Raw genomic sequence first — 9,226 nt, 5'->3', positions numbered from 1 at the left:
CTGGAGTGGGGTGGGAATGGAGATTTTGCAGCATCCTTCCCCTGGAGTGGAGAGGGAATAGAGATTTTGCAGTATTCTTCCCCTGGAGTGGGGTGGGAATGGAGATTTTGCAGTATCCTTCCCCTGGAGTGGAGAGGGAATGGAGATTTTGCAGTATCCTTCCCCTGGAGTGGAGAGGGAATGGAGATTTTGCAGTATTCTTCCCCTGGAGTGGGGTGGGAATGGAGATTTTGCAGTATCCTTCCCCTGGAGTGGGGTGGGAATGGAGATTTTGCAGTATCCTTCCCCTGGAGTGGAGAGGGAATGGAGATTTTGCTGTATCCTTCCCCTGCCACGCCCACCAAGCCACACCCACAGAACCGGTAGTAAAAAAAAATTGAATTTCACCACTAGACAAAGGTCACACTTTTGAAGACAGCAAAGCCCACATTCTGGACAGAGAGGACCAGTGGTTTGAAAGAGGGATCAAAGAAGCCATCTACATTAACACTGGACAGCCCTCTCTCAACAGAGGTGGGGAGGATATGACACCACCTATGTCCTGTTTACAGCACAGTCCTTTCAGCGGTTCCAAGAAGGTTCCACACCCATTTGGGTGACCCTGAGAGCACAGATTAAACCTCCCAGTGGCCTCAATGACTCTCAGAAAGAATGCTAATGACCAGATGACTGCAAGGAATACAAATCCTTCCATCCTCCACCATTCAGTCAGAATTGAAGAAGCTTCTTGGATGAGAAATGAAACATCTTCAAGGGGGAAAAAGTCCAGTTGCCTTTGAAAAAGACAACTTTTAAGATTGAGGTGGGAGGACACCAGGGAACTGCAAGGGTATAAACTAGACTGTGGATACAGAGTAGAAGACAACAATGCAAAGCCATACTGTGGTCAAGAGTTCTATTTGTAAAGGGAAGTAGTTTTATTGGAAGAGCAGTTCTTGCAGCTTTTGCATTTTGATGCATGATTCTGGTCTTTACATGATGCTGTTACATCTTGTAGAGGACAATGTGAAAGACATCTTGTAGTAGAGGACAACGTAGAGGACATCTTGCAGAGGACAATGTGGAGGACATCTTGTAGAGGACATCTTGTAGAGGACAATGTAGAGGACATCTTGTAAAGGACAAGTGATGTGTTTCTATCTTGAGAATGATCCTTTCTTCTGGCACCATCAATGGATGGCTCTGTCTTGTCTCCAAGGTTCTACAAAAAGGTTTGTTTCAGAAGGAAAGGGATGTTAGGAAGGAGGGAGAAAGGAAAGGAGATAAAGCTTTCTCTAGGGAGCTGTAGTGAGGAAGTAGAAGTTTCTTCTTCACAGTAGAAGAAAGAAGTACGCAGAGTCACTGAGCTTTGTTTTGAGTTCTCCTGGGACCTGATGCAGATTTGGCAGCTGTGCAAGGTTACCGATTGGAAAGGTTTCTGCTTTCATTGCGTTCTGTTTTATAAGTTGATATGTGAAATATAGATTTCTAGTTCTTGAGTGTGAAACAGATTATATCAGGGGTCACCAACCTTGGCAACTTTAAGACTTGTTGTTGTGACTCCAGCCCCCGAATCTGGCCTCGTTACTCCGAAGTGGGGAAGGTGACTGAACATCTGTGGACTTCAACTTCCAGAATTCCTCAGCCAGCTTCGTTGGAGATCCCTGGTTTATATGACCAACAGACTACCTTAGAAACTTTTTTCTGGTTGGAGAAGAGGAACAGATGGTGAAATAGATAGGTACAAAGTCCGTGAGGCATTAACTGTATATATGAAGGTCATAGCAAGCTTTTATTTGGACAAACATCTTCCTCAACCAAAGGGAATGCTCTGTTACTGCCCCATAACAATAAGTGCAGCTTATCTGGACATTAAAATCAGATGACCATTAGATGGAAGCAAAGGGTGATTTTTTTTGTAACCCTTTGCTGCCATCTAATAGTTTCCTGAGGTGTTGTAGCCCAGCTACATACTATATACTTTGCAATGTATAGAACAGGGGTAGTCAGCCTTTTTATACCTACCGCCCACTTTTGTATCTCTGTTAGTTATAAAATTTTCTAACCACCCACTGGTTCCACAGTAATGCGCCGTGTATCGTCGTCTGTGCATGCCTCTTGCGCATCATGGATTGGGTTGGGGGGGCACCAGCTCCCAGCTCTGCTTGTCTGTTACAGCTGGGTGGTGTGTGGGGAGATGCATGAGCTATTTTGGAACGAGGCTCTTTTGTTTGCGGTCGCACTATAGCGCCATTTAGTTTCACTTATGTAACATGAACTAAACTTATGCGCGGGCAATACAAATAGTATATTTTCAGAAATTTAAATTGTCACGGAATTTTATGAAAACCTAATGAAAATGTTTTTAAATAATGCTATGAAAATTTTTTAAAAAGTCAATTAAATTAAAAAAAAAGGAATGTGCTTCAGTATCGGACAAATCCCTTACTGCCCACCATGAAAGCTGGAACGCCCACTAGTGGGCGGTAGGGACCAGGTTGACTACCACTGGTATAGAGACACATGAATTCACAGCAGCTAAAACTACAGAGTTTTGTGATTCTGTAATACCTAACAAATTTATGGCAGTGTAGGCTTTTGCGGTCTGCAAATCTAGTTCTGCAGATGCATGCAAAATTATCTTGAGTGAGGAATTGAAATATACCCACAGCTTGATTAATTGGGGGATTATACACCAAGACATTAATAAACAACAGGAATGTAATGGGCTGTGAGAATAATCTTGGGAGACAGGAAAAAGAGGCAATGGTCAGGCAAAAGCTATTTTAGCCCACAGAAAGAATGGGAGTGTGGAAAGCATGGCAGAAGGGATTCATTCTAGTTCTCTGGAAAGTAAAGATAAAGTAGAGAAATTTAAATTTATCGACAAAGAAATAGTGGAAACATTATGCTCTGTCCCATATTTGGGTAGACCAGGTTGCTCTGATAGACCAGTCTCACTGGAAAAACACATAAAGGACAGAAGGTTAGTAACAGAGTTGGAAGGGACCTTGGAGGTCATCAAGTCCAAACCTCTGCTCATGCAGGAGACCTGTACTAGGGATTCGAACCACTGAACAGCCGACCGACAGGCTCAGTGTCTTAGCCACTTATGTCTTAGCCACTTACGCTGTGTTTTCAGAGCTTACAACATTCTATTAGTGTAATCTTACAATAAAGATAATCTTAGTACTTGTGGTTTTGGTTTCTTCTGGACTATCTCAAAGAATTGACATCAATCTTGCAAGCAGTTCTCCTCTTTCTTGCTTCTATTTTCCAGAGAACTAGGGAAGATCCCTTCTGAAGATACTTCCCAGCACTGATGATGTTATCTAGCTTGGGTCATGAAACGTCTGTAAGAAAACAAGCAAGTTCAGAGAGCACCAAGGAGCCCTCATGTCAATCTTGAGCTATACAGGGGTGGGGCTGCTGGGGGTTCACAGGAGTTCGGGAAAACCTCCAGCTAAGATTCTGTGCAGTTCGGAGAACCCCCAAATCCCACTCCTGGCTGGCCCCGCCCCGCCCACCCTGCTCTTCCCAGAAGTCCCCACGCAGCCCGTTTTGGATGCAGATAAGTGCAGGGCGCGCATGGAGGCTCGGTAAGGGTGAAAAACGGGCCTACTGGAAGTTCAGAAAGGCCAGAAACAGGCCCATTTCTGGCCTCCAGAGGGCCTCCAGAGCCTGGGGAGGTTGTTTTCGCCTTCTTGGAGGCTCGAGGAAAGCCTCCAGAGCCCAAAGAGGGCAACCCCCCCCCCCCCGTGGTACAGGATGCTGACTAGGCCACACCCACCATGGCCATGCACACCCAGCAACCAGGCAGAGAACCCCTTGCTAAACTTTTTTTTTTTTTTTTTTGCAAAAATTTTTTATTTTTCCATAATAATTCCCACAATTTGACCAGTGTACAATACAATCACTTATCCAACAATCAGTCCTATACTCAAATTATACTCAGTCAGGGCTGCTCGACTGCCACTCCCCCCTTTACTCCTTTTCTTCCCTTCTCATCCTTCTTTAACTTCCCCACCACCTTCTCCTCGCTTTCCTACTTCCTCCTCTTTCCCACTTCTCACTACCATCCTTTCTAACCCTCTATCTCCTTCTTCTCCTCCTCCTATCCTTTCTTCTCCCTTCCTTCTTCTCCCTACCCACCTACCTACCTACTTTCTTCCTTCTTTACTCCTCTTTCCTTACCCTTTCCCTTCGGGAGTGGTTACCGAGCAGTCCCGACTTTACACCATTCCAACTTGCTAAACTTTTTGAAGCCCACCTCTGGAGCTACAAATATTTTCCTTTATTAGTACTTCCCACACCTCCATTCTTTCTATGGGCTGAGATATCTCTTGTTATTTTCTTTCTTCGTTATTGTTATTATCTAGACTGTGGCTCTTCCTCCTCTCTTCCAAGGTGTCTCACAGCCCCTTATGAAGAAGTACAGGCTGTGGTAATTGCCTATTGATCATAAATTTATGTTTTACCGACAAAGAAATAAAGGGAGACTAGTATAGATCTATTTCAAGCTATTTAGCTCTCATCAGCCAGCCATACCCTTCTGGGATTCGAACCCAGGCTGCTTACATATTAGGTAGATGTAGTAACCTTTAAGCCAAGGGTTCTCCTCGCTTTGTTGGCTATACCAGGGGAAAGATTGTTTTTTCTCTGGTGGGACCTGTCTATCAGGGCAACCTGGTCTACCCAATTATGGGACGGAACATACTGCTTCCAGTGGCGGAATTCAATTTTTTTTACTACCGGTTCTGTGGGCATGGCTTGGTGGGAGTGGCAGGGGAAGGATTCTGTAAAATCCCCATTTCCTCCCAATTAGCTGGGACTCGGGAGGGCGGGGCCAGTCAGAGGTTGTATTTACTGGTTCTCCGAACTACTCAAAATTTCCACTACCGGTTCTCCAGAACTGGTCAGAACCTGCTGAATACGACCTCTGACTGCTTCCCATAATTGGGTAGACCAGGTTGCCCTGATAGACCGGTCCCACTGGTCAAAAAAAACACCTACTGATCACACTTAAAAATTATTTTCTGAACAGCCATATCAGTAACTACTATTTTTGGCAGCACAGTCCTAAACGTGCTTCCTCACAGGGATCCAATTGAATTTTTCAGTACCTGGGAGTGAGATTGCATACTGTATTACCTTAACTACTGAGAAAATACACAGAGGCATACGGACAATTGGCACATTGGCATGTTGACAATTTGTAGAATTGCAGCCTTTGTTGGCACGGGGGGCCGATTTGGCACAGACGACTACATAGGACTCCTACAGAAAATGCAATATATAAAGCGCACATCCACTTTGTGGGGGGAAAAAAGGGATTATATTTACAAAACACACACACACACACCCCTTATTAACTTTGGAACTTTTTGCAAAAAAACCCGAAAACCAGCTGTGTTTCTCTGAGACGGCAAACACATACACAAATTGATATAGCTGTTTGAAAGGTAAGATATTTATTATGGCATAGGCTTTTTCTCCATTGGGAACAACTATCAGATAGAAGAAGCAGGCCTCTGGGTAGCAGCTACGTATCTTTATGACAGGAAGAGATATAAATGCTGAAAGACCAGTAACACGTGCCTTTTTAATTGTGGCAGTCACAGAGGTTGTCAGGTCACAAAGCCGATAGGAGATAATTGTATTTTATTCATCCCATTTCTCTCTGTCCATTATTTCTCACTCAAGTGGGCATGTTCTTAACACTTGAAACACAGCACTTCATCGAGCTAATAAACTTGCATTTAGTCCATGAATTATCATTATCCATTAAGGAAATGTAAGGCTCTGATTGTTTTATGAATGAAAGGCAAATGTACGGGTCCCAGGTTAATGTTGCAGGATCCAATCTGGCTGGATCACTGGGACCAGAAATTTAGTCTTTCGGATGGGCTCCAGCATGAGTCCGAAAGCTCAGAAAACTAAACCTCTAGTCTAGGGGTGAAATGCTACCGGTTCGGACCGGTTCGCCTGAACCGGTAGTAATAAAAGCTACCAATTTGAGCGAACTGGTACTAAAAAAATGCTACCAGTTTGACGAATCAGTATTTCCGACGATCAGCTGTGCCGTGTGATTTATATTCACTAGAAAGCAGGAAACTGTCGTGTCCCACTCCTCCTCCGACGGACGGGTCTGGGAAGTCTGTATCAAGCATGGCCACAAAGCCTCTGCAGCTTTGCCAAATTCCTGCAGAATTCTCAGGACAGGCAGGAATCCAAGGTGTGACTTCAGCAACCAGATGAGACTTTGCTTGACTCAAGGAATGCCAAAAAGCAGATCCTTTATATAGGCCATGGAGTGTGGCTCCATGACTCAGCACTTATCCAGGCCTGCCCCTCCCTTTCTTTTGCTGATGTCGCCTCTCCATTCTCCGGAAGCGGGGATCCGTCCACTGTGTCTTTCCGTCCTCCTGGTCTGCTGCTGGCAATTCTAGCACGTGGCTGGCTTCATGCTCACACGCTGTAGTAGAGAGGTTTGTTCGCTCATTCTGTCCGGGCATGGTGCAAGGGCTGGGGGCTGGAGGCATGCCAGGCTGTTCTTCTTCATTATCAGACTCTGGCTCAGATAGCAGGAGATGGGAGAGGCCCGGCTGCGGAGAGGAGGGCGGGCGAGGCACAACAGAAACCCTGCTTTCTAGCGAATATAAATCGCGTGGCACAGCAGTTACCCCCTCCCTCCCGGCTGTTCTACTTACCTTGGAAAAGGCTTCTTAAGCCTCCTTTTTCAGCACTGCACAGTAGCGCCTGCAGTGCCCCTGCATGCGAAGCGTGCGTTTGGCACATACTGCACATGCGCGTGCAGCAGCAAAATGGTAGCAGACTTCAAGCACATTTCACCATTGCTCTGGTCCCGGCGAATGACCCAGATTGGATCCTGCAACTCTGATTATTTTTGGTTGAAAATAGAAATATTGAGCTCTGATTAACACAGGATTGGAATCTCTCCAAACAACAGTGATAAGGAGATGGCACTGATCATTCTCTTGGTCCATATTCTCGTCTTCATATTAACATTGTTGTGGAATATTTTCACCCAACTTGGAAGCAATTAAACAAGCCAAGTTTTTCTCTCATCAGACTGCTTTGTTTTCACGCCATGATTTTGAGAGGGGGAAAAAAAGTGATAATGTAATTCTTTTGTGCTGCATAACATTTGCAACTCCCACAGTCCCAAGTTCAGGTCTTCGCTCCTGGGAACTGGGAAAGATTCCCTGATGAGTCTGTGGAGAGCAGCTTCCAATCAAAATGAAATTGAGGTAGGGAATTAGACGTCCCGAAGCGTGGACTTCAGAGGCTTTTTGAAAATGTTGATCAAACTATTACCTCTAATGGGAGAAGAAGAGGAAACACAGAAAACTATGAAGGAATGGGGAATGTTTGGCTTTGAGAAGAGACATTCAAGCCAAATAGGATAGCCCTGTTCAGGTATCTCACAAAATATAATGAAGAAGAAAGTCAAAACCTGCTCATTTCAATGCACAGAATATTGGATTTGAATTACTGGAAGACAGTTTCCTGCAGAATATTTTTGAAAATCGTCCTATTAGTATTAATCTTCCTATGAATCATCTTTGTTGCTCTTCTCTTCACTCTTTCTAGAGTCTCAACATCTTTTTCATAATATGGTGACCAAAACCGGATGCAGTACTCAAAGTAGGCTCTTACTAAAGCTTTATAAAATGGTAGTAATAGTTGACTTAATCTCGATTCTATCCCTCTGTTAATGCAACCTAGGATCTCGTTGGCTTTTTTGGCTGCTGCCGCTCACCGCTGGCTCATACCTAAGTGATGAAGTGATTTAAGTTTCTAGAAGTTTCAAAGCTGTCTGTTCAAACAGAAGATAGTTATGTACTGTATCTGTCCAGAAAGTCTTAAATCGGATTCCTACACAGGAAGAGATTTCAATTCAAGAGTTTCAGTGGAGCTCTTCAGTGGAGCTCTTAAACCAGGGGTCTCCAACCTTGGTCCCTTTAAGACTTGCTGGCTGGGGGACTCTGGGAGTTGAAGTCCACAAGTCTTAAAGGGACCAAGGTTGGAGACCCCTGTCTTAAACTATAGAATTTTATCCTCCCTCTTTTTTCTCTCTTTCCAACACAATCCAGAGCCCCTTGTGAGAGAGTGAAGCATCAGTTGGATAACTACTACAAAACTTGGAGAGGTGGAAAGGTGGAAGCAGGGGTGGGCTGCTGGGGGCTTGCAGGGGTTCAGGAGAACCTCTAGCTAAGATTCTGTGCAGTTTGGAGAACCCCCACAAATCTAAAGTGACCAGATTTCAGCGATGGCAAAGCGGGACACCATTGACCGGGGGAGAGGGGGGGCTGCACATGCGCACTGAGTCTTGCCACCTGCCTGAAGGAGGAGGAGCGGCTGCTGCTTCTCCGCTCTTCCAGGCAGGCTCGGCTCTCCTCGGCTCTCCTCTCCGCTCTCCTCTTCCTCTCGGGTGAAGTCAAGCGGGGTCTCTCCTCCTTCTCGCGCCCCCTTCTCCGCCACTCCCCCTTCTCTGCCTCCTCCTCTTGCGTTGCCGCCTCCCATTTTCAGAATGGGTGAAACAAAAACAAAATCGGGACTTTTTGGAATTGCCGCAGGACGCGGGACAAATTATTAAAAAGCAGCACTGTCCCGCCAAAAGCGGGACGTCTGGTCACTATACCCAAATCCCACTCCTGGCTGGCCATGCCCTGCCCACCCTGCCCTTCCCAGAAGTCCTCACATGGCCTCTTTTGGATGCAGGTAAACAGGGCACGCGCAGAGGCTCAGAGCGGGCAAAAACAGGCCTACCGGAAGTTCAGAAAGGCCAGAAACAAGCCCATTTCCGGCCTCCAGAGGGCCTTGGGAGGCTGTTTTTGTCCTCCCAGAGGCTCAAGGAAAGCCTTCGGAGCCCGGGGAGGACAAAAAGCTCCCTCCTACCACTGTGGTGCAGGAGGCTGACTAGGCCACGCCCACCATGGCCACGTTCACCCGCAACCAGACAAAGAACCCCTTGCTAAAAATTTTGAAGCCTATCCCTGGGTGGAAGACAAGAGAATTATGAGGAGACAAGTAAATAGTCAGAGGTTTCTTTTATTGAGGAATCAAACACACAGGAGAACAATCATGCCTTGTTCTTTGTTTAAATGAAAGCAGAGGATAGTTTTGTGCCTGACTTTGCAATATAATTAACAGCTTCACATAAATTGGTTTTAGAGTTTCGACTTCATTTTATTTTAGTTTGTCTTTGACTGTCTCTGACGAT

Source organism: Ahaetulla prasina, chromosome 10 (assembly GCF_028640845.1).
Source record: "Ahaetulla prasina isolate Xishuangbanna chromosome 10, ASM2864084v1, whole genome shotgun sequence".
NCBI lineage: Eukaryota > Metazoa > Chordata > Lepidosauria > Squamata > Colubridae > Ahaetulla > Ahaetulla prasina.
Note: the sequence above shows the minus strand (reverse complement) of the source record.